The 24,259-nt window shown below is 37.4% G+C and overlaps 1 pseudogene; it reads left to right on the forward strand.

Annotated features, from left to right (window-relative positions):
* The first annotated feature begins 554 nt into the window (after positions 1–554).
* LOC120152561 lies at positions 555–19,496 on the forward strand (annotated as a pseudogene).
* The last annotated feature ends 4,763 nt before the right edge of the window (positions 19,497–24,259 follow it).

A 24,259-nucleotide genomic window follows, 5' to 3' on the forward strand; every position in this document is an offset into this window, starting at 1 on the left:
GATGGTGGATGACGATAATAATTGATTGAAATTAGGGATTTTAGAGATTTGAGATTTTATTTAAGATTTTAAGGAAAACATTTTTTTAAATGATAATATTTTTATTTTTTAAAAAATAAAATTTCAAAAAATATGAACATGATATGTGTAGATAACGATTTTTTAAATGACTATTATAACATATGGACTTAAAATAGTAACGGAGAAATCACTAGTCATTTACATAGATAGAAAAAAAATTTAGGCACTCAAATGAAGACATATAATTTGAGCATTTTTTTATATCAAAAATAATTTTAAAAATATTTTAAAAAAAAATTAACATTTTATAAATATTATCGATTTATTCATAATTTTAATTTTAAATAAAAATTATAGCATTAGTGATTAATAATTAATGTGACCAAAATAGGAGAGAGATAATAGTATGATCACTAATGATGTAGTTTAGCCAAGATACTGTGCGTGAAAATAAGATATAAAACGCTGCGTTGAATCCTCGGTTCCCTCATATTCTATTTCTCTCTCCATCGTCCTTCTCTCCTCCGTATCTCTCCTTCGTTTCTCTCTCTCTCTCTCTGGAAACCCCAACAGGAAAAATACACACGCACAGCTCCTTCCTAGAATTCCTTTTTTTTTTAAAATTCATCTCGCGCGTGTCCCTCACTCGCTATCCCCTTCGAATTTCTATTTTCTAATTTGATTGGAATAAAAATTTTAGCGATTATCTTCTTCCACTCGATCCCCATTCCGACTTTAAATCTTCTTTTTAAGTTGAAGAAGATAACACTGAAGCCTCCTGAATGATTCGTTTTACTCCTGAAAAGAATGCAATCTCAGTAACACTTCTGGTTATTCTTTTCCCTTCTTCTCGAAATTTATTCCCTTTTAATTTTTTTTCTGCATTTATCGCATTAATTGTCGAATTAGGCCAGTTTTTGTTTACCTTTTAAGTTTAGAATTTATGTTTATTGATTGTTGGCGGTGGAAATAATTTATGTTTAGGGGTTTTGATCTGTTCTTGCTATTACAGGCCTTTGCATTGTGAATTTTCTAATGCGTGGAAGGGTCTTTCTTGTTTCCGGTGACTGCCCTTCCATTTAGTCCACGTGGTACGTTGTAGATGTATTTTTTCCCTCTATTTTCAGTGCTTATGCTTTGATATTTGAATGAATTTGCTGTGAATTCCTTAATTGAGGAATCTATCGAGAGAACCCAGATGTTGAATTTTGATTTTAGTCCCGGCTGGAACCGCTTTGCTGTTATATTTTGTATATGTTCAATTTGGGGTTGGATGGTTTTGTGTTTATGATGAGATCTTAGTTTTTTCCCCCTCGAATAATTCAAATTGTGGTTTTGCATTGGACTGAAAGGATCTTTCTGCTGCACGTGTTGTTATTCAGTTCTTATTTATGTATTGTAGTCATGTGCAAATCAGGTAGAACTTGCCGCAAGTAATTTTGTTGATTGTATCGTTCTAATTTGCAGGTGATATGGCTCTCCAGAAATATGTTCCCTCCAGTGATTCTCCTCCTGTTAAGATGAAGCCTTTGCGTTTTTCCACTAAGGTGCAAGCTCAAATTGCAAATGCAGAGACAAATGATTCTGAGAAGCGGGATGCAGATGTTGACCTCAGAGAAGTTTACTTTTTGATTATGCATTTCCTTTCAGTTAGCCCTTGTAAAAGAACGTATGGGCAGCTTTGGAATGAACTGCTTGAAAACCAGCTTCTACCTAGAAGGTATCATGCTTGGTATTCAAGGGCAGGGGAACATAGCGGACAAGAAAATGATGATGGCATGTCATTTCCTTTGAGTTATGCGCAGTTGGTGCAGAGGTATGGGATTAGCTTTTAGTTTTGTTTCAAGTGATTATAAAATGTCTGTTGAATAGTGGTAAATTTGTTTTCTGTTTGTCACTTCAAATGACAAAAGCAACTTATTTTATAACCAAGTAACAGGCATTTTCTCTGTTTCATGCAGATTTTATGAAAAGTTTGACTTGTTTTTTGTGGTATTTATGCTTGTGTAGGAATCCTCACATTGAAACAGATCACTTGATAAAGCTTTTGAAGCGGTTGTTATTAACTGCACCTTCCCAATCTGAAGGCAAAAGTGCGAGACACATTCCAAATGCCGCTGATGTTCCCACTCTTTTAGGAATAGGCTCCTTTTCTCTTTTGAGCTGTAGGTGGTTTTATTTCAGCCATGGAACATATTTCTTCACACTTTATACCTGGAAAGCATTTGCAAAAAAAAATCAGATGAAGTCCATTACTTTTTGGTTTTTGGGATATTACTTCATTGGATTATAAAATAGCTTCTCTTGCTCATGCTTCCATTTTTCTATCTTCATGAATTTCCTTCTGCCACTAATTTTATGTGATTTTCAATTTTGATTTTCTTCCCATCAGATGATGGCAACAAAGGAAAAAGTGAAGCCAAACATCCTCCTGTTCATATGCGCTGGCCTCATATGCATGCAGATCAGGTTCGTGGGCTGAGTTTAAGGGAAATTGGGGGTGGTTTCACAAGACATCATCGGGCACCATCTATTCGTGCAGCATGTTATGCCATTGCAAAACCATCAACTATGGTGCAGAAGATGCAAAATATCAAGAGGTTGCGAGGACACCGGAATGCTGTCTATTGTGGTATGATTTTTTGTGTTTTTATATATTTAGAATAATCATATCCCTGCCAATGAGGCCTTAGCTTTATGGCTAGGTTGAGGCCCTGGGACCCTTGATGTCCTAGGTTTGAGTCCCACATGTGTGGGTTCTCAGTCCAGATTTATTCTGGTTTAAGTGCCACTATGTGTGGTCCCTGTCTGGATATATTTTGGTTGTTAGTCCAATTATACTTGTAGTGATTAATTCTTGTGATAGTTATTTAGATATGTATTATCTGTATTTGCAATTGTGATTCTAAATGTACATATAATTTCAAAAAAAGAACATGAATAATCATATCCCTGAGTAAACTTGATACATTGTGCTTCAGATTTTGGTTAAATAGGCCTATTTGTTTGTCATAAATTAAGCATGCATACCTGCTTGTCAGCCCATCCCTCTCCCCCTTCTCCCCAAAGGAAAAAAGGCAGCCTTGCAAAGAAGAGCTTAATATACTTGTGAGCTCATTAAAGATTATTTGCCTATATATTTTACAGTTTCTGGCTTTTTGTGGTCTCTACTGTCTTTTCATTCTGTATTTGAACACATTATTTGATAATTTACTTGCTTGCACTCACGAGCCCCGAACTTGACGAGATTTTTCTTGGCATCATGAACTTGAATTTGTTTTCTATACTACTTGCAGCAATATTTGATCGATCTGGGAGGTATGTAATTACTGGTTCTGATGACCGTCTTGTGAAAATTTGGTCTATGGAGACTGCATATTGCTTGGCTAGCTGCCGCGGACATGAGGTGAATTTTATGAGCCATAATGCACATCTTGAAACTGTTGTTGTTGTTGGTTCTATCTTTGATTTCTTTAGTTACACGTTACATAAATTCTATTTGGATGAAAGGGTGACATAACTGACCTGGCTGTCAGTTCCAATAATTTTATGGTGGCGTCCGCTTCAAATGACTGCATTATTCGTGTTGTAAGAATCCCTTGCATCTTATTGATGCTTGCTATTCTTGCTTAAAAGTATCATATTTTTATTCGATGATAGTGATTTTGTTTCCTGCTTGCTGACAGTGGCACTTGCCAGATGGACAACCAATTTCAGTTCTTAGAGGACATACTGGAGCTGTTACTGCCATTGCTTTTAGTCCTAGGCCAGGCTCTGTATATCAGCTTCTATCGTAAGATTGGTTCCTAATCTCTCTTTATTTTTTTTTCTGCAATAGTCATAAAAACTGCCAAATTCCGTTATCTTTGTCACCCTCAACTAGAAGTTAAGTAGTTGGCCTAAGAATGTCATATAATACAAGTTCAAATTTCCCAACAATGGCTTCTCCCCCCGAAAAAAGCCCAACTATGAATCATTCAAAAGCTGTCCTTTCTAATATTTTCAGTTTTATCGGTATTACAGTATGGTTATTTTTCCCTACTGATTGCTTTGCATTATTTTATTTGCTCATTTTCGCTATTGTGTTTTTTCTTGTAAATCTTTTAGTTGAGTCCTTCACTTTTGTGGTTAATATCACTATTGTTGTTTGCTTCTGGTACATGGTTTCTGTTTGCATTGAAGTTAAATGTAGGGTTTCTTGACTTTGTGCAGGTCATCTGATGATGGAACTTGTAGGATATGGGATGCTAGGAATGCTGAAATCCGTCCCCGGATATATTTTCCAAAGCCTTCAGATTCTTTAGCTGGTTTGTTACCTTAGTATTCATGATTTTAATGCTCCTTGATGGATGAATTTTACATAGCAATGCTTAAATGGTTGCAGGAAAGAACAACTGTTCATCTTCGACTTCTATACAACAGAGCCATCAAATTTTTGTTGTGCTTTCAATGCTAATGGAACTGTCTTTGTCACCGGTAGCTCGGACACTTTAGCTAGGGTACACATTATGCCTGTTGCTATGAATTCCTATTCCAAGATGTTGTCCGGCTTTACCATCTCTTTTGTAATTGTGCTAGTTTAGGTGTACAATTTAATTTTGTCGATCCTGCAGGTATGGATTGCTTCTAAACCAAATGCAGATGATTCTGACCAACCAATTCGTGAGATTGATGTGTTAGCTGGACATGAGAATGATGTAAATTATGTGCAATTCAGGTCTGTGTATCATACTCTATTGCTCAGATATTTTATTAATAGAATATGAATTTCAATTTCAATTTACATTACTGCTTTAAATTGCAGTGGTTGTTCTGTTTCATCAAGATATTCTACAGCAGACTGCTTGAAAGAAGAGAGTGTTCCAAAATTTAGAAACTCCTGGTGGGTATTTTCTTCAAGTCTTGTATTCTTGTGTGTGTGTGTGTATGTTCTTTTTTTTTGTGTGTGGGTCCGTTCCTCGAGAATCCTGTAGATGACCAGTTGTTGTTAGGGACTTCTTAGTTTCCACTTTATAATTAGACTTTATAGTTTGAAGAAGAATATAACAGTTCATTTCATTTTCTGATGTGATCTGTGACATTCCAGGTTTTCTCAAGATAACATTGTTACCTGCTCCCGTGATGGCAGTGCAATTATTTGGATTCCAAGATCTCGAAGATCACATGTAACTATAAACAGTTCCACCTTAACTGCTTTTTTCCTAGGCCTTCATCATTTATTAAGTTTATGGTTTCATCCTTTTTCCCCTTAATGCCTGTTTCATTTAGAATCTTCTATTTCTGTTACATGTTTCAGGGTAAAGTGGGTCGCTGGTGTAAACATTATCATCTTAAAGTTCCACCCCCACCATTGCCTCCACAACCACCAAGAGGGGGTCCACGCCAGAGAATTCTTCCAACTCCTCGTGGTGTAAATATGATAATCTGGAGCCTAGATAACCGCTTTGTCCTTGCTGCCATCATGGGTATTTATCTATTCATCTAATATTTTAAGGTTGCCATTGAGAACTTCATGGAGCCTTGAACATAAAATTGTAATGATTCATGTTTGACCGAAGAATTTGTTCTCATACCCTTCAATAGCTGATGCAACACCCTCTCCCCTCCCTAAATGAATAGAATATGTTAAAATGTGGAACTCACATCACATGTAGCTGGAGTTAAAACTTCCTGTGATCACCTTGATGATATGTTGAACATAACTTGCCGTTGATGCTTCATTTATTTAATGCCTTTGGCTCATTTCATTTCTTATGCATCTGTAAAGATTTTGAGTCAAGTGGTTGACTTGGACCTTCATTTCCTGTGACAACTTTCATGTCTATCTGTTGAATGTTATTAGCAGTATTTTGCTTATTAAAACTGTCTTAATGGTGTTGAAGCTGAATTGCCCCCCCCCAAAAAAAAAAAAGAGTTGGAGCTGTATTTTTCCGTTAAACAAATCTATGGTTTGGTCATCAGGAAGGCTTCAATCAAATGTAACAGAAGTTTAAGAAATCAACATGAGTGCTTTTCTATCATTTAGTTGAGTAAAACATAAAGTCTCTTTAAGCTGTATTTGCTGCTGAGCTACTCTAGCTATTCAGTGTCTTCAACATAATGTGCAATGTATCCTTTTCCAATATTGGTTCTACACTCTTCTTCATTTTAGAAAATAAGGGCCAATAACAATAACCGTATGATGAAAAAAACTTGGATTATTTAGAATAATCAGTAAGATGAGAGAGAGTGTCAGGGAGAAAGTGGGAGAGAGAGAGAGGTTTTCAGTTGGTCAGTTTTCCGGTGAGGAGTGGACGGTTTTCGTTGACAATCTGAGTAAAAGGGTAACTAGGAAAACTCTTAAGGAAATTTTTCATCAACAGGGGAGTGTTGTTCGTGTCTACATTCCGAATAATTCCAACAAGCCGAATTATAGAAATTATACGTTTGCTTTCGTCCAGTTTGCTAATGAGGATGGGTTGTTGAGGGCGATAGCAAAAATTAATGGTATCTGGATTGATGGTAAGAAAATATCAGTAGGAGTTGCTAAGTACCAGAAGAAGAGACTAAGCAGGCTGTTAGAAGTAACGACAGTAAGGAAGTTGATAAGTGGGAAAAGGATACGCATCGGAGTAGAAGAGCTGGACCAGAATCTTATAGCCGACTGAGAGATGAGAGATCTTACAAGGAGGCGTTAGCGTCTTTGGATGGAAGGAGAGAAGGTCCGGCGTCTAAAGTGATTTGGGAAGGCCATAAAGACAAGGAAGTAGGGTGAGGAATTTGTGGGAAATGCATATTCCCCCAGACGAATATGATTGGGTGAAAAGATCAATAACTGGGATCATTAAATCCCATTTTGATCTGGGGACAGTAGTGAAGGGGTTGGCTAGTAAAGGGATCAAGGTCAAGGGAACTAAATGGGGTTATACCTGGAACTCTTGCATTATAACCTTTGGGTCGAAGGAAGAGTTCGAGGAGGCGTGGAAAAACAGAAGGGATGAAGTGTCACTTTGGTTCGACTGGCTTGATCCACTTATGAGTGTAGATGGAGTCCCGATGGCTTTCTGTTCAGTGGAGTTGCATGGAATCCCTTTACTATGTTGTAATGGATCTTTTTTGGAAAAGCTGGTCTCAAGGTGGGGGAAATTGGTGTGTATTCATGAGTCCACGATCAGAAGAGAGGATTTGGCGGTGGCAAGAGCTTTGTTGAGGGTGGCGAGTCCTTATGATATACAGGATTCTGTTACCTTGGGTGCATATGGGAGATCGTATAAGGTTAAGATTAGTGTGGGATCGGTCAGTTATAAACAGGAGAGTTTTTTTGCAGAAATTCTTCAGGTGGCCGGAGATGGTGTGTCTAGAGTTGATTCTTCATCGGAAGAGAAAGAAGTCCGGAGTTCAGGTGGAGTAGGTAGCCCACAATTGCCAGCTGAGAATTCTAGGGACACAGTAGACAGATGGTTGGTAGGTGATGTCTGCACAACAGTGGCAGGAGGCAGTGGAAGTAAACATTTAATACTGCAGGAAGGAGAAAGTCAACCTAGTGGTGCTAAGGTGTCAGGTTTTTCTGCAGAAGATTTGAATTTTAAAGAGGACTATAGGGGCCTTGGTCTAAGGAATGTCTCTATTAATGAATTTGAAGAAGCCCATTTAGAGGGCTCAAGTGAGTCCAATACAAATATCTACAGAATAGTACCTTCTGGGCCAGCTGTTAATTTATTAAAACTGGGATATGGTAACCGTTTGGAGTCTCGGGTGGAATTGCAGGTTCTCAGCAGCAATCTGATTCAGATAAATAAAGGTGCAGAATTGGGCTAATGTCTCGGCAGACTTAAATCCAAATTTGTTGCCTGCTGGGTCTTCACAATCTAACAGGGAGTATGATTCACCAGCTAATAATCTAATTCCAGGGGGGCATGATGTTAAATTAAGTAGGATGGAGGTTCAAGGAGAGTTTCAGCATTCTGTTTTGGTAGACTCAAAAATGCAGAATTCGAATACTGATTTGTCAGGTTACAAACATATTTCGATTGAGGGTGGGTTCAATAGAGTACAGTCTCAATCTGAAGGGATCTCAAATAAGCCAAATAAGGATCTGTTAGAGGAAGTAGTAGTCTTGGAAAAGGACGATTGTAGGGGGTTGGAACTGAACTGATTAGGATAGAGACAGATCGTTGTTCCAGCATAGAAGAACATTTTGGCCCAAAAGTTTGCCCATAGAGAGGAGGAGAATGGCCAGCTATAAAAGACATTATACCAGGTCGAGGGTGAGAATTAACTGGTTTGAGAATAAACACAAAGGTATTCCGGTGAGAAAGGATTTGCAGCCTCCTTCAATAAATATGGAAGGTGGAAGGGAAGTGATTTTAAATGGTGCAGCTGATGATCAGAACCCTTATGTGGCACCAACTAATTGTAATAGTTTCTTCGGAGGTCTTGGCAGTAGTTCCTTTCTCTGCTGTAGGGTCAGAAAGGTCTAAAGAAGGGAGAGAAGAGTTTTAACAAGGGAAGCAGTTGATATGGTTAATTCTCCTTTAGTTTTTACTCCTCAGTTCTCGAAGGCGGTTGAGGAAGCGATGGTTACATGGGAAGTATGTAAAGTTCTAGGAATTTCTTTCAAAGATGGGAAGAAGGCTTTTTTGGACAAAATTATCAACCTTGAAGAGGGTTCGGCTGAGAGTAGGAACAGGGGAAGTCAGGGTTTAGTCTCTATTTCTCTGGAGACTAGCTATAAGGATTTGGTGTAGATCTTCTTGATATGATAATGTCAACATTATTTCTTGGAATGTAAGGGGTCTTGGAAAAAAGGAAAAGTCAAGAGTGGTAGCTAATTTGGTGAAGAAGAATAAGCCGAACTTGATTCTAATTCAAGAAACAAAACTAGAATCTGTTTCTTTGGCTCTTAGAAGAAGGATAGGGGGAGATTCCTTAGAGGAGGGATTGTTGCGCCAGCAGTGGGATCTGCTGGTGGATTGATGATTATGTGGAATGAAAATGATTTTGAAGTTTTCGAACACCCATCTTAATGGCAGATTCATAGCAGTCTTTGGGAAGTTCAGAAATTCAAGTGAAGAGTGTCTGATTATCAATGTATACGGTCCATCAATTGAAGCAGAAAGGAAGATTTTTTCAGGAATTGTTGGAGTTTGTTTCGGCTCAAAATATGTTAGTGTGTATTGGGGGAGATTTTAATGTGTATCTTGATCCGGACGAGAAGATGGGAAAATCACAAAACTGGCATTCTATTGATTTATTTAGAAACTTCTTACAGCAATCACATTTAATTGATCTACCGTTGGTGGGAGGAAGGTATACTTGGTGCAATAATAGAGAAGACTCGACTTGGGAAAGACTAGACAGGTTCTTAATCTCTGGGACGTTTCTGTCATGTTTTCCAAATGTAGTGCAAAGTCTCTTGCCTAAATCCCTATCTGATCATAATCCTGTCTCATTAGAGGACAAAGCTGTTAATTGGGGACCGAAACCATTCAGGTTTTTTAATTATTTACTAGAGGAGGAAGGATTTGAGGAATTGGTTAAATCTTCAATGCTTGCTATGAGGGGAGAAATAATAAAAGGGGTATTTTCAGTATCTTAAAAGGTACTAAAAATTCAATCAGAAATTGGTCCAGCAGTAAATTTACTGGGATCCCTGAGTCGATTTCTGATTTAGAGAGGAAAATTAATGAATTGGATCTTAAAGCTCAAGGTGGAATTCTTTCGAAGCAGGAGTGGGATCAGTTGAGGCTGTGTAGGACAATCTATGGAGGTTGTATAGGACAGAAGAAAGCATCTGGTTTCAGAAGTCAAGGGCAAGATGGATCAAGGAGGGGGATAGGAACACAAGGTTTTTTCATCTGTCTGCTCTGAACAGAAGCAAAAGAAATGAAATCTTAAGCTTGAAGATAAATGGGAGTGTGGTTTCAGATCCTCAACAATTAAAGGTACATATTTCAGAATTTTCAAGGCAGCCTATAATTCCAATTCAACATTGGAAACGGAGGATTTACTACTGGATTTTGCTAAGCTATCAGGGATCAGTCTAAGAAGCTTGAAGAGCACTTCTTAGAACAGGAAATTTGGCAAGCTATAGTCTCATCAGACAGCTCTAAAGCTCCAGGACCAGATGGTTTCACCATGGGTTTCTTTAAAAACTGCTGGCCGATTTTAAAGGAGCACGTGTTGAAATTTTTTGAAGATTTCTATTTTGGAAGGAAATGGGAGCACGGTATAAACCATGCTTTTATCACACTTATTCCGAAGAAGCTTAATCCGGACAGTGTAGAGGAATTTAGACCAATCAGCCTTGTAGGCAGCTTATACAAGATACTTTCTAAAGTTCTTTCGAAGAGACTGAGTTGTTGTGTTGGTGATATTATTAGTCACTCTCAGTTTGCGTTTATACCAGGGAGACAGTTGCTGGATTGTGCTTTTATAGCAAACGAAGGGATTGATTACTGGAGGAAAAAAGGGTTAAAAGGGGTTGCCTTCAAAGTAGATTTTCGTAGGGCTTATGATTCCGTGGAATGGCCAATTTTAATTAGAATAATGTCAGAGATGGGTTTTGGTAAGAGATGGTTGTCGTGGATATCTCAGTGTATTTCAACAGCTTCAATCTCAGTTCTCGTAAACGGGTCTCCATCGGAAGAGTTCCACATGGCCAAAGGACTTAGGCAAGGGTGCAGTTTATCACCGCTACTGTTTAACATTGTAGGTGAGCTGCTTAATTTGATGATATCTAAAGCAGTGGACAGGGGTCTGTTTCAAGGCTTTGTTATTGGGGAATCTGAAAATTCTGTTCGATTGACACATCTACAATTTGCAGATGACTTGATCATCTTCTGTCAAGCATCTCTCTCCCAGATTAAAAATGTCAAGAGAGTATTGAGGATTTTTAGTGTTATGACAGGGTTGCATCTTAATCTAGCTAAGAGTAAGCTATTTGGTATTAATGTGGAAGAGGAAGTTTTATCAGAATGGGCATCTTCGGTGGGCTGCTCTATTGATTCTCTTCCAACAGATTACTTGGGACTTCCTCTAGGTGCTAAGAAAAACTCAGAAGCCTTATGGGATCCAGTTTTCAAGAATTTTAGTTCCAAACTAGCCGGCTGGAAAGCTAATTGTCTCTCATTGGCGGGCAGGACAGTTTTATTAAAGTCGGTGTTAACATCCCTACCAATATTCTTCTTATCTCTTTTTAGAATGCCTTGTAAAATTGGTAAGAAGCTTAATTCTTTAATGGCCAGTTTCCTATGGGGGGATAATGAGGACAAAAGGAAGATACACTGGGTTAATTGGAAATCAGTCTGCACGCCTCTAAATTGTGGTGGCCTTGGTGTTCTTGATGTGAACATATCTAATCGGGCTCTTTTGGGAAAATGGGTGTGGAAGTTCGCCAATGAAAAAAATACTTTGTGGAAAAGTGTGTTATGTTGCAGGCACAAGGTAAGTAGTAATTCCATGTCTATTTGTAAGGTTTTTTCGCCCAAATCTTCTTGGATTTGGAGAGGGATTGCCAACAATTTCTTGAAGAACGACTCGGAGGGTGAACGTATCAGATCTAACTCCAAGTTGAAACTGGGAAATGGAAAGTCTATTGCATTTTGGACGGATTCATGGGCTGATGTCTCCTTTAAAATATCTTTTCCCTAGAATGTATGCGTTGTCAACAAATAAATGGGGTATGGTCGCTGAGTTTGGAAGTTCAGATTCGAACGGTTGGGTGTGGAACATCGATACCAGAAGGAATTTGTGTGACTGGGAGTTGGATCAGTGGCTGGATTTAATGACAAAACTGAAGGACTTTAAACTGACTGATTCAGTTGAAGACTTTCTTTCTTGGTCTGCAAGTGGGGATGGACTGTTTTCAGTGAAATCTTGTAGAAAGGAACTCGGCAAGGTGTCTGGGGAGTCCGATTTATGGGTAAAAGGGGTGTGGCAGGGTTTATCTCCTCCTCGTGTTGAAGTCTTCCTGTGGCAGCTAGCTCATCAGAAAGTGGCAGTGAGAGAGGAGTTGGTGAAAAGAGGTTTGCAGCTAGGGGATGAAATTTTATGTCCGTTTTGTAAAAAACAGGTGGAATCAGTTCAGCATTTATTTATTTCATGTGATGTTGTTTGGGAACTTTGGAACAAGATAGCAAGCTATTGGGAAATAGCCTTAGTCCTTCCAAAGGATCCACCTTCTTTGCTATGTTCTTGGGGTGAGCTGAGGGGGAAATCGTTGATTTGGAAATTTATCCCGGGAGTAGTATTTTGGTCGATATGGAAAGCTAGGAATGCAATGGTGTTCGATGGTTCCCCCTTGGATAGGATGTCTCTGTTTTTTATTGCTAGATTCAGGTTATCTAAATGGTTTCTAGCCAAGTATCCTAAGTGTCCTATTCAGGAGGATGTGCTGATTGGTGATCCATCTCTTGCAGATGGTATTAAAGCTCTCAACATTTACAATTTTCAGGTTTCTCGCTGGATTCCACCCCCTATGGATTTTTTGAAGATGAATGTCGATGGAGCTGTTAGACTTGATGGCTCAAATGGAGGTATAGGAGGTATTTTGAGAGATTGGAATAGCAACTCCCTTCTGACTTTTTCAGAAAATGTAGGTCAGGGTCCCCCGCCGGTTGCTGAGTTAAAGGCTATTAAGAGAGGCATTGAAATCTATATGTCTTCTTGTTGGGTTAAGGTTGGAAGGTTGATTGTGGAAAGTGACTGTAAGTCGGCTGTGGAATGGGTCCATACACCAGCTATGGCCCCAGTTTTTATCCTCCCATTAGTTAAAGAGATTTCATCTTTTATCACGGACAGGGTGCACTCTATTAGACTGATTCCAAGGGTGTGTAATGGGGAGGCTGATAGTTTAGCAAAGATGGGAATTGGTTGATGTTTAGTCGTTTCCAGTGCGTTTTATCGTTTGAGTTTAGGTTTTCGGTTATGTTGAGTAGCTTAGTCTGTTGTGTTTTTTCAGTATGGTGTCTACGTTAAATCTTATGTAATTTCGGAGGAGTAATAAAGTTTCTAAGGCACTCTTTTCCTCCTTCTTTGATCAAGAAGGAGGTTTTTAAGGAGGCCTGTCATTCTTATCAAAAAAAAAAAAAAATATTGGTTCTACACCCAATTGGGGAAATTTTAAAGGTTATCTGGACTAGGGCATAAGTAGCTGCAGATTTTGTCTAAAGAACATATTCTCATGATGCAGATTGCAGAATATGTGTATGGAATGCTGCTGATGGTAGCTTGGTACATTCTTTGTCTGGTCATACTGATTCTGTAAGTTGTTTACATTTCCAAGCCTGAATTATTTTCTCATGTTTGTAGTATAATAGCTATGGTCTTCAATATGTTTCTTCTACATTTATTGTGTTATTATGCCACAATTCAGATTAATTAATGTGGTTTCCATTTTAGCTGGTGTATGTCGTCTGGGTGATATTTTGGCTGGATTATTCTCTTCTAATTTAAATGCTCCTTTGCATCCCTTGTACTGTTTATTCGAGCTCTTGACATCATTTTGTTCCCTGTTTCTGATTTTTTGATGGAGCATCCTTGTTGACAATTTCCACCTAATTTCTGGCCTGTGATGTTTCATTTGCTTTCCTGCTCTTAGCCTCTTATTGTTTTCTTGCAAAAAAGTGAGAAATGAGTTCATTACCATATTTTAGTTGGTGATTGATTTTGAATCATTCTCCATTGGCAGTTCAATCTGCTTATTTTTTTATAATAGTGTTATTTCGGGTATGGTTCAAACGAGAAGGGTGGAATTTTGCGATTTAATAGCCAACTTTCATAACTAGCTTATACTTTTGAAAACAATCAGAGTGAGATTTTCTGAAATTTTACATGTAGGCATGGGGATAAGGTCCAAATTGTATAAAACTAAGGAACAATGGGAATCATAACTAACATACCCCAAAATGAGACCTACTGGACCACAACTATTGAACATTCGAGCATGTGTAAAATACTTTATGCCCCCGGATCAGAATTCATTTACTGATATGTTATTGATGTGCCACCATGAAATCGTTTTTAATCAGATCTTGAATAACTTCTGTTCTGCTTTATTTGCTCCCATGTTTACATTATGACTTCCAATTCTAGTGCTTGTGATTTGACGGTATCTAATGCTGGATGCGAAGTTGTTTCATAGTTATATCTGACCATTTTACTCATTTATTTAAGACATATGTTTTGGATGTTCATCCTTTCAACCCACGGATAGCAATGAGTGCGGGCTATGATGGAAGAACCATTGTCTGGGATGTGAGTTTCAAGCTCCTTCATGCTCTGTGAAGTATCTTTGGGTCTTCTCTGTTGCTTGACGTGTTTTATTTTTCTTTTGACTGTAGATATGGGAAGGCACACCAATTCGAATATATGAAATCGCTCGTTTCAAGTTGGTTGATGGAAAGTTTTCATCGTAAGTTCACTTGGAGAATGGTTGATTAGAAACTTTTATTGTGTCAATTCAGTATTATTAAAAATTAAATAGTTTTATCATCTTATCAAGCTTGCTTTAGCATCATGTTATTTTGTTTGACAGGATATACTTTATATGCATAATGAATAGGCTGCTTAATGAGAATTCATAGTTTTCCTTCCTTTTCACTATTTAATCAGATAAGGCGTTGCTCTTCATTTTTCTTTTCAAAGTATCTAGACAATGGGAAACTTACGCTTTACTCCCTTCCCTACCCTACCCTGTATCTATACCCCTTATTCCACTGTGATGCTTATGACCTTTTATTGGATTGCAAATAGAATTAAGTACTATCATTTAGGTGGATTACAAACTTTATCTTATCCTCATTTAAATTACATTTGAATCTTTATTAGAAGTCTTCTCCCTGTGTTTTATATTGCAATATCATAGTTACTATATCTTGTTCATTGTATTTGTAAAATAGGGATGGACATCCATTATACTTTCAGATGATGTTGGTCAATTATACATACTAAATACAGGCCAAGGTGAATCTCAGAAGGATGCCAAATATGATCAGGTACTTGTATTTTAACTTGTTATATTTCATCTGGTTTTATTACAAGTCAACTAGTTTCAACAGCTTTTAATTGTACTTACTCTGTGTACACTTCATCAACAGTTCTTTCTGGGTGATTATCGACCACTTATACATGACACCTCTGGGAATTCACTTGATCTGGTTGGTTGACCATTTTTTAACATTTATTGTTGCAACTGTCCTTTATATGGTGGACTTGCATTTAAAATACTGAGAAGTTAACATAATGGTTCTCTGTTAGCGCCATCATCTTAAAGCTTAAAATGGATAATATTTACTGCTTGGTTCATTGCCCTTGTGTCATTTTTACTGGGAATTATGTTTCCTTTTTTTTGTTCGGAGTATTTTTCTTCTCTCTTCACTATTCTAGCTCATCATTTGCATGGCTCATGCATCCGCATGTGTATTTAGAAAGAGATGGTGGAGCATATCGAAGTTTATGTTAAAAATGTGTTCTAGCTTATATGCCATCAATGATTTTGACCTCATTTCTAGACATGTGGGTCTAGCAGTTTTGGCTTTTTACACCTTTGTAAAGAAAATATTTTCTTTGCCTTTAAGTATATAAAGGTGCTCATATTCCATCTCTAATATTTTGCTGAGTTTTCAGGTAATTAAACACTACATTTTCATCGCTGAAATTCTGATGATTTGACATTGTAATTCAGGAAACTCAGCTTACTACGTATATGCGGAATATGCAAGATCTTCTTTGTGACTCAGGTTTAACTCTACTCATAATTGCCCCAAATGATTGATACATTTTATTCCATCGGTTAATTATTGCTTGGGTTTAAATACTTTAGGGATGATACCATACACAGAACCCTATCAGACCATGTACCAGAAAAGACGATTGGGTGCTTTAGGTTTGGAGTGGAAACCTTGTGCTTTGAACCTTTCTGTGGGACCAAACTTCACTCTAGACCAGGATTACCAAATCCCACCCTTAGCAGACTTAGATGCAATTGCTGCTCCGCTGCCAGTATTCTTAGATGTCATGGATTGGGAACCAGAAATTGAAGTGCAAAGTGATGATAATGATTCAGAGTATAATGTCATTGAGGAGCACTCTACAGGAGGGGAGCAAGGAAGTTTAGGTTCTCTCTCTGGTGATTCTGAGTGCAGTACAGAAGACAGTGAGATTGATGATACTCATAAAGATGCCCTTCGCCGATCAAAAAGGAAAAAACTGAAGGCTGAAGTAAGTTTAATATCCTTTTTTACTATATTTTAAGTTTTTAGAGGCTCTTGGTTAACTTGAATTTTCCTCCACTGCAGATTGAGTTTATGACATCTTCTGGTAGGCGTGTTAAAAGAAGGAATTTGGATGAATGCGATGGCAACTCCTTCAGTAATGGCCCTATTAGGAAATCAAGAAATGGAAGGAAAGCTTTACGGAGAAAGTCTTCTACATCAAAAACTTCTTCAAAATCATCGAGACCTCGAAGAGCTGCTGCACGCAATGCTTTACACTTCTTTTCTAAAATAACTGGAACATCAACTGATGTTGAAGAATATGATTCTGAAGGTGACTCATCTGAGAGTGAATCTATGATACAAGATTCTTACGTTGAGAGTGATGAATCTGATGGAGATTTGCCAAATGGACAAATCAAACTTTCAAAAGGAAAAGAAGTTTTCTTTGGTGAGTCTGAGGATGTTGCTAAAACCAATGCACTTCCTGAATCTCATAATGCTGCTGGGAATAGGAGAAGATTGGTCCTTAAATTTCCTGCGCGGAATCCAAACAAACTTGTACTACCTGAAAGCACAATGGAAAGAAAAGTTGACATACAGGAAAATTCAATAGGTCTGACGTGGAAAGCTTCTGAAGAAGCCACTGAAGGTGGTGTAAAACATATAAGCTCGCCAAATATGGGGTGTTCTTCTGTTGATGCTAAAAATATCACGATTGGTAGAGTAAGTGGGCAATCAGACAAGGTTGAAGATAAAGATGGGGACATGTGGCAATTAAGTGGGGAGTAGTTAAGGCTCGTACTTCCAAACGTCTGAAATTTGGTGAACCTGTGTCATCGGATGCATATACTGGATCTACGCGATGGCTTTGTGACCATAAAGAAAAAGAAAATGTTGCCAATGGATATGTAGAACCAGAAAAGGCTGGTGCTACTGTATCCCTGGGTACAGATATCAAAATTTGCAAGGACGATATGAATGGTAAGGTGACAATGTCGGAGAAGAACCTTGGGAGTGAAGTGGAACTTCGGGATGATCCAACTCACGCTGAGGACCATTCAGGTCCTAGTGAACATATAAAATATCCTGATTCACCAAAATGGGTTAACGGATCTTCCGAGGATATGCATACCCTAACTTCTCATCTGAATGGACAGCTTTCTGAGGTAAAAGAGGGCCATATGCCTATTTCAACTAAGTTAAGATTTTTGTCAAAAAGTACAACTATTGACAATGAAAATCCTGGGTTGAAACTGAAACTATCAAGAGGTCATGCGAATGGTGGAAATGCCACTTTAATTGATAGCTCCTCAGAGAGGGCAAAGGACATGGTTTCAGAGGTACCCTTAGTTGATAGATTCAATGATATCTGTTCAGATAATGAACGTGATGGGTTTAAAGAATCAGATGCCCAAGTTGATAGAATTCCCATATCAACTCCTCTTGATTTGGTGGGGTTACAACCAGATTCAAAAAAGATGTATAATGTTGTTTATCGAAGATCAAAGACACAGAGAGATAGGTCCAACTCAGAAAATGCTGATGCCATGGTAGAAAGCACTAAAATTGAATCCAGCCTTGATAGAAGTATGGTAGGGGACCTCCATGAGGGTTCAACAAATGGGGCTCCTATTAAACGGTCCAGCAGGTTGAAAGGGCATGAAATTCAATCAGAAGATGTACATAGAAGCACCTGGGGTAGTTCTACAAATGGATCTCAACTTCCGAGTGAGGAATGGGGATCAAGTTCAAGGATGGCAGTTGGATCGAGGTCTACTAGAAATAGGAGAAGAAATACCTATTTCAATGACCCTAGTCCAATACGGAAACCCAGTCAATCAGCCAGAAAAGGGTCATGGTTAATGTTGACAACACATGAGGAAGGGTCTCGCTATATTCCCCAACTAGGTGATGAAATTGTATACTTGAGACAGGTAAGATGAAATTAATTATTTTTATCTGTTCCCGTTATACTGTAATTTTGACGGTTGGTATATTTAGTTACAAAGTTATTTACATTTGGTAGCTTCTATTCTTCAGGGACATCAAGAATATGCAGCTCATATTGGCTTGAAGGAAGCAGGACCTTGGACTTCATCTAAAGGAGGGAGCTTGTTAAGGGCAGTGGAATTTTGTAGAGTTGAAGGGCTTGAATATTCTACGTCTCCGGGGTCTGGGGATAGTCGCTGTAAAATGACGCTCAAATTTACAGACCCTTCTTCCAGCATGTTCGACAGATCATTTAACTTGACTTTACCGGATATGACTAGTTTCCCCGACTTCATTGTAGAAAGAACTCGCTTTGATGCTGCTATGAATAGGGAATGGGGCACCAGGGCTAAGTGCAAAGTCTGGTGGAAAGATGACAGCGGAGATGGTGGAAGCTGGTGGGATGGTCGGATTGTGACTTTGAATCCCAAATCTTGTGAATTTCCTGACAGTCCTTGGGAAAGCTTAACTGTTCGGTACAAGAGCGAGCCCAAGAATCCACAACTTCACAGTCCATGGGAACTCTTTGATGCTGATTTGCAGTGGGAGCAGCCTCATATTGATAGTAAGATCAGAAACAATCTACTTTCCACCTTTGCCAGATTGGAGAAATCTTCACGCGAAGCTCAGGTATATGGCAAGATATGAGTTGTATCTTTTTCCTGAACTTCAAATAATTAATGAAAAGTACTGGATCAGTATCCAAGCTTGAACTTGAGACCTGCCAAATCACTTATCACTCAAGCTTAGTTCAAGCGACACTCTTGCATTGGGTTGAATTCTTATTAACTTTCGCTTTAAAATGTTGCAGGATCAATACGCAGTAAATAAGTTGAAGCAAGTTTCACAGAAGTCTAATTTTACAAACAGGTACATCTCAGGAGTTGTGTTTTACATGCTTATATGAATGTTGTTCAATCACCAGTTATTAATAGGGTCAGCATTTGTAAACATAGAGAGAAAGGTGCTAAAATTGTAATTAGATTTGGAAAGGCTTTCCCCTCCCACCACCCTTACCTACAAAACTCTGTGGCCTCGAGGTTTAAAATGCGACCGAATGTTTGAAATCGCGGTGTTTTGGCAGGTACCCTGTGCCATTATCGATCGATGTTATTCAGTGTAGGTTGGAGAACAACTATTATCGAACCTTGGAAGCAGTGCAGCACGATATTCAGGTCATGTTGTCGAACGCAGAATCTTACTTTGGGAGAAACAAAGAGCTCTTATCTAAACTCAAACGCCTGTCCGAGTTCTTTTCGCGGACATTTTCATCTTTGCAACCTTCATAGATACATCTATAGTGAAGAGCCATCTTTGTAGATAATTAAAAGATTTTTTTTGCTTAAATCCAGTTTTGGTTATTTGATTTATGCTCTCAGATGAGGGGTGGAAAAGTATCCACCAGAAAGGTCCATTGTTGTTTCAGACCATTGAAACCGAATATATTGCCAAATGAAAAACATCTGCAGCCTAGGTTGTTCGCTATTAAATTGAAGTGGTAGGCTATTTCGTTCCGGTTCATATTGGTTGACAATAATTTTTATGTACAAGTAATTTACAATGTCTAATTGATGGTTTTAAAATTTATATTTGTACATGAATATGTTTTGCATATAATACTTGTCATTATTTTAATCATTTTTTTACCTAATGTCTTAGATTGGGCTGGTATAGGTAAAATGTCTTAAAGAATCTCTTCTTTTCTTGAAAAATACAAAAACATATTCATTCACATGATTCAAAACGAACTTGTTGCTGAATCAATGGATGCTCGCATGATTATGCAAGGTAATTTTTCCGACAATTTTCTATCACAATTAATTATTGGTGATTATTTTTATATCTTTTGATAACTTGAATGACTAATTTATACTTGAATGACCCAACTAAAAAATAATCAATAATTTAGAGTTATACACATTGAAGATACTATTTTTTATCCATATTATTATTATTATTATTATTATTATTATCATTATTAATATTATTATTATTATTATTATTATTATTATTATTTTTATTATTATTATTATTATTTTATTATTAAATATATTAAATACATATAAATTACAAACCAATTACAATTCAACTGGCCCAGTTACAAACCAACTGAAACCGGTCCAAATCCAACCAGAAACCCTAAATATTTGGGTTTCCAGTTAGGGTTTCCTAACCCTAATCATCCTCAGCCGCCTCATCACAACCGTTGGATCTGGCACGATCCAACGGTCCACACGGTTCCAGAGAGGAACCCTAGGGTTTGATACCCTATGGCCACGCGGCGCCGCCCCAGCTTCCACGCGGCTGCCGACAGTCTTCTCACCGCCTCCGCCGCTGCCACGTCCCAACCGAAGACTCCAGAAGATAAAATGCAGCCGTCCACGCCATGGCTACTCGGTGAGTCACCACTGGTAGTCCGGTGACTCACCGAAACTCACTCTTCGGACCGGTCCGACGGCCACAACGGTGGTGGCTATAAAAGCCACCACCCCACCTGCGGGAAAAAAAAAAAAGACAGACAGAGACAGAGACAGAACCGAAAAAAAAACAGAGAAAAGAAAAAATAAACTAATACCAACGATCTCAGTAGCAGCAAAGAACCAGAAAGAAAAAAAAAAAGAAAAAGGAAGAAGAGACTTACCGATGAAGCTCCGACTACCAGATCTCACCGGAACCTTCGAAACAACGAAGGTACTTTTGTAGATTTGCTCCGATTGGGAGCCTTTTAGGAAGAAATAACACCGGAACCGTCCTTAGGACGGTCCGATCTATATATTAGTGTAAAGAAAAATTTTTCCGGCCACCGGATGCGGTGGCCGGCGGTGATGGTCACGGCGGCAGACGGTTGCCGTCCGGTGACCGGCTTCCCTCCGGTGAGGGAAGCTAGAGAGAAGGCAGAGAGTTTTAAAACTCTCTGCTAGAGAGAAAAAAAAAAGAAATGAAATGGCTGGCCCTTCGGGCCAGCCGGTTTGGACCATTTATAGTCCTTCCCGAACGACGTCGTTTCGGGAAGGACTATACGCGTAATTATGAAATAGTTAAACCCCGTCCGAAGTCCTCCGGATTTGTAAAATTTACATTTTAGTCACTAAATTAAATTTATATTCTTAATTTGGTATTCGAATTTTAATTTCTTTATTTTAGTCCTTCATATTAAAATAATATATTTAGGATAAATTACAGATTTGATCCATTAATTTCCATAAATAATTCTTAAATCCCTAGTTTATATTTTTAATTTATTTTATTATAAAATTCGAATTTTAGATAATTTTATTTTAGTCACTAAATCATTAAATCAGAAAATAACATATTTGATCCCTATAATTTTGATTAATTACGAATTAGACTTTTAATTTTATTTTTACTGTAATTTAGTCATTTATTTTATATGTTTTCTTTTATTTTATTGTTTTTAAATATATTGTTTTAATAGTATTTTTATTTTTATGAATAAATATTTTTATATATTCATAAATATATATATAATGGTAATTTTTAAATATTTATCTTAATAAATCGAAGAAAAGGACAGTCTTAATACAACTGGATGTCCTATTCTGATATTTTAAAATTAAAAATTAAATAATATTATTTATCAATATCAAAGAAAAAGAGTTGTCTTAAGGCACCTAGAAGTTCTTTTTGGATATTTTTAAATAAATAAATATTTTATATATATAATTTTGAAAATAATAGAATTAAATATATTTTTGAATTTTTAAATTTTAATAATAGAGACAATTTATAATTACAAAGTACCAATTTTGGGCGTTGTAGGGGTGCTAATCCTTCCCTAAACGTAACCGACCACGAATCCCTTTTTATTATTAAAAAGAACGAATTTTTGGTTATAAAACGCAGATCAGTTCATCTTTTAAATATGGTTTTCTTAAAAACTATTTTTAAAGATAATTTTAGGTATTCGACCTACCTGATCCAAAAGGCCGATGGCGACTCTTAAGTTATTTTCAAAATTATTTATTCAAATCAATTTTCTCGCCCAATTTAATATTTCGTGCCCGGACGAAAACCGGTTACGACAGCTTGGCGACTCTGCTGGGGACCTGGTCAAACTTTTAAAAAAATCAATTATAAATTGTCTCTATTAGTTAAAAATTAAAAATTTATATATTTAATTTTTAATTCTTTTTTTCAAACTTTTTATTTATTTATTATTTTTATAATATTTATATGTTTTATTTTCTTTGCAAGTATTTCATTTCATTATTTATTTTTCTAAAGTTTGAACATTTCTCCTCACACACAACACTTGCATTGCATAACATAAAGCTCTATAATTGAGTTGTCCCTTTTAAGTGAGAGTGAAAGCAACGTCTTCGTGAGAATTTATTCTCCGTGTCAGACCTAGCAAGTAACTTTCGGGGTTCATATGCTCTATGTCTTCGTGAGAATTTATTCTCCGTGTCAGGCATAGAGAAATGTATCCCCTCGAATTAAACTCGATTCACTTTAGTCTGTAATGGACTAGGATTGAGGGTTAGCAACCCAAGGGGGCACTAACAAGGACAATTCGGGTACCTTTACTCCTAGATCTGAAACCCTGCATATAAAAAACCTTAGAAACTCTTCCAATCAGAAGTCATGCCGAAATTTTGTCCAAAATAGGTGTACACACAGGAGAAATGAATTATGTCTTTCCTGTTAATTTATTTTACATGTTTATTTAAATTATTTAGAAAAGCATGTTTAAATTAAATAAATGTTATTATCCTTTAAACTAACTTATTTTCTTTTTGTGTGTTCATTATTTTTCTGTTTGCATTGCATCATACATGATAAAAGACATTGATCCTTGTGTTAATTGTCGCATTGGAAAGCCTTCATCTATGGATAAAAAGTGTTCAAATCAAATAATTGAACTCAGAAGTAAGACAGTGGGCTGAGGATTTACAAAGACAAGAAGGAGATAGTCTGCAGGATGATTATGTATCTGACTTGGCCAGTTATGCTTCAGTTTCACTAAAAAGAAATGATATGCAAGATTTGCGAAGCATTTGGGAAAGTTGGGATTCAAACAAAAAATTGCAGTTTTATCAGACTTACGGAGACATCCCATATCTGCTCTATGTAGAAGTTGATGATGAATTACTCCGAGCCCTAGTTCAATTCTGGAATCCAGGGTACAATTGCTTCACTTTCAATAAGGAGGACTTGGTCCCTACTATTGAAGAATACACAACTTTGTTACATATCGAAGGGGCTTTGGAGAATCGAATCTATTCAAAGTCAATTAAAACTCAACCCTTCCGAGTTAAATTAGCAAAAATTGCCGGGGTACGAGAAGAATGGGTAGCATCCCGTACAAAACAAAAGGCGAAAGCGAAGGCATTGCTTGGACCAACATCAAAGAACTTATTCAGAGTCATCCAGATATTAAAGTACGATTCGATCTATTTGCTCTGGGTATATATGGTATGGTCATATTCCCAAAAGTATTGGGATATATTGAAGCTGCAGTGGTAGACTTGTTTGAACAACTACCGAGAAGATTAATCCTGTTTCTGCCATCCTAGCAGAGACCTTCAGATCATTAAATGCTTGCAGAAGGTTAGGAGGTGGACGATTCTCAGGGTGTACTCAGTTGTTATATGTTTGGATCCGTAGTCATTTCTGGAGAACAGAAAAGGTTTCATACCGACGCTTTAATACGGATTATTCACCATTAAAGGAATTTCTGGAGCAGGAATGGCCGAAAGAAATTAAGAAAGATATGTGGATTAATGCCTTTCGAAATTTGCAAAGCAATGACGTTGTTTGGCGAGCCCCATGGCAAATACAAAGGGAATTCATTTACAGATGTGGGGATTACAACTGGATAATGCTGCTCGGATTATGGGGAGGAATTGGATATGCACCACTTCTGGTTATAAGACAGTATGAAGGTCGTCAATTTGTACCTGTCACTGCTGGATTACAGTCATCTGAGTTCGCATTTCACAGCAAAAATTATAAAGAAATATCATGGAAGCCGTTACAGCTTGGAAAACAACTTTTTATTCGAGCTAAAGCAGCAAAAGAAATGCTAACCT

The sequence above is a fragment of the Hibiscus syriacus genome, unplaced genomic scaffold (genome assembly GCF_006381635.1).
Source record: "Hibiscus syriacus cultivar Baekdansim isolate YM2019G1 unplaced genomic scaffold, ASM638163v2 tig00111092_pilon, whole genome shotgun sequence".
NCBI classification, from domain to species: domain Eukaryota; kingdom Viridiplantae; phylum Streptophyta; class Magnoliopsida; order Malvales; family Malvaceae; genus Hibiscus; species Hibiscus syriacus.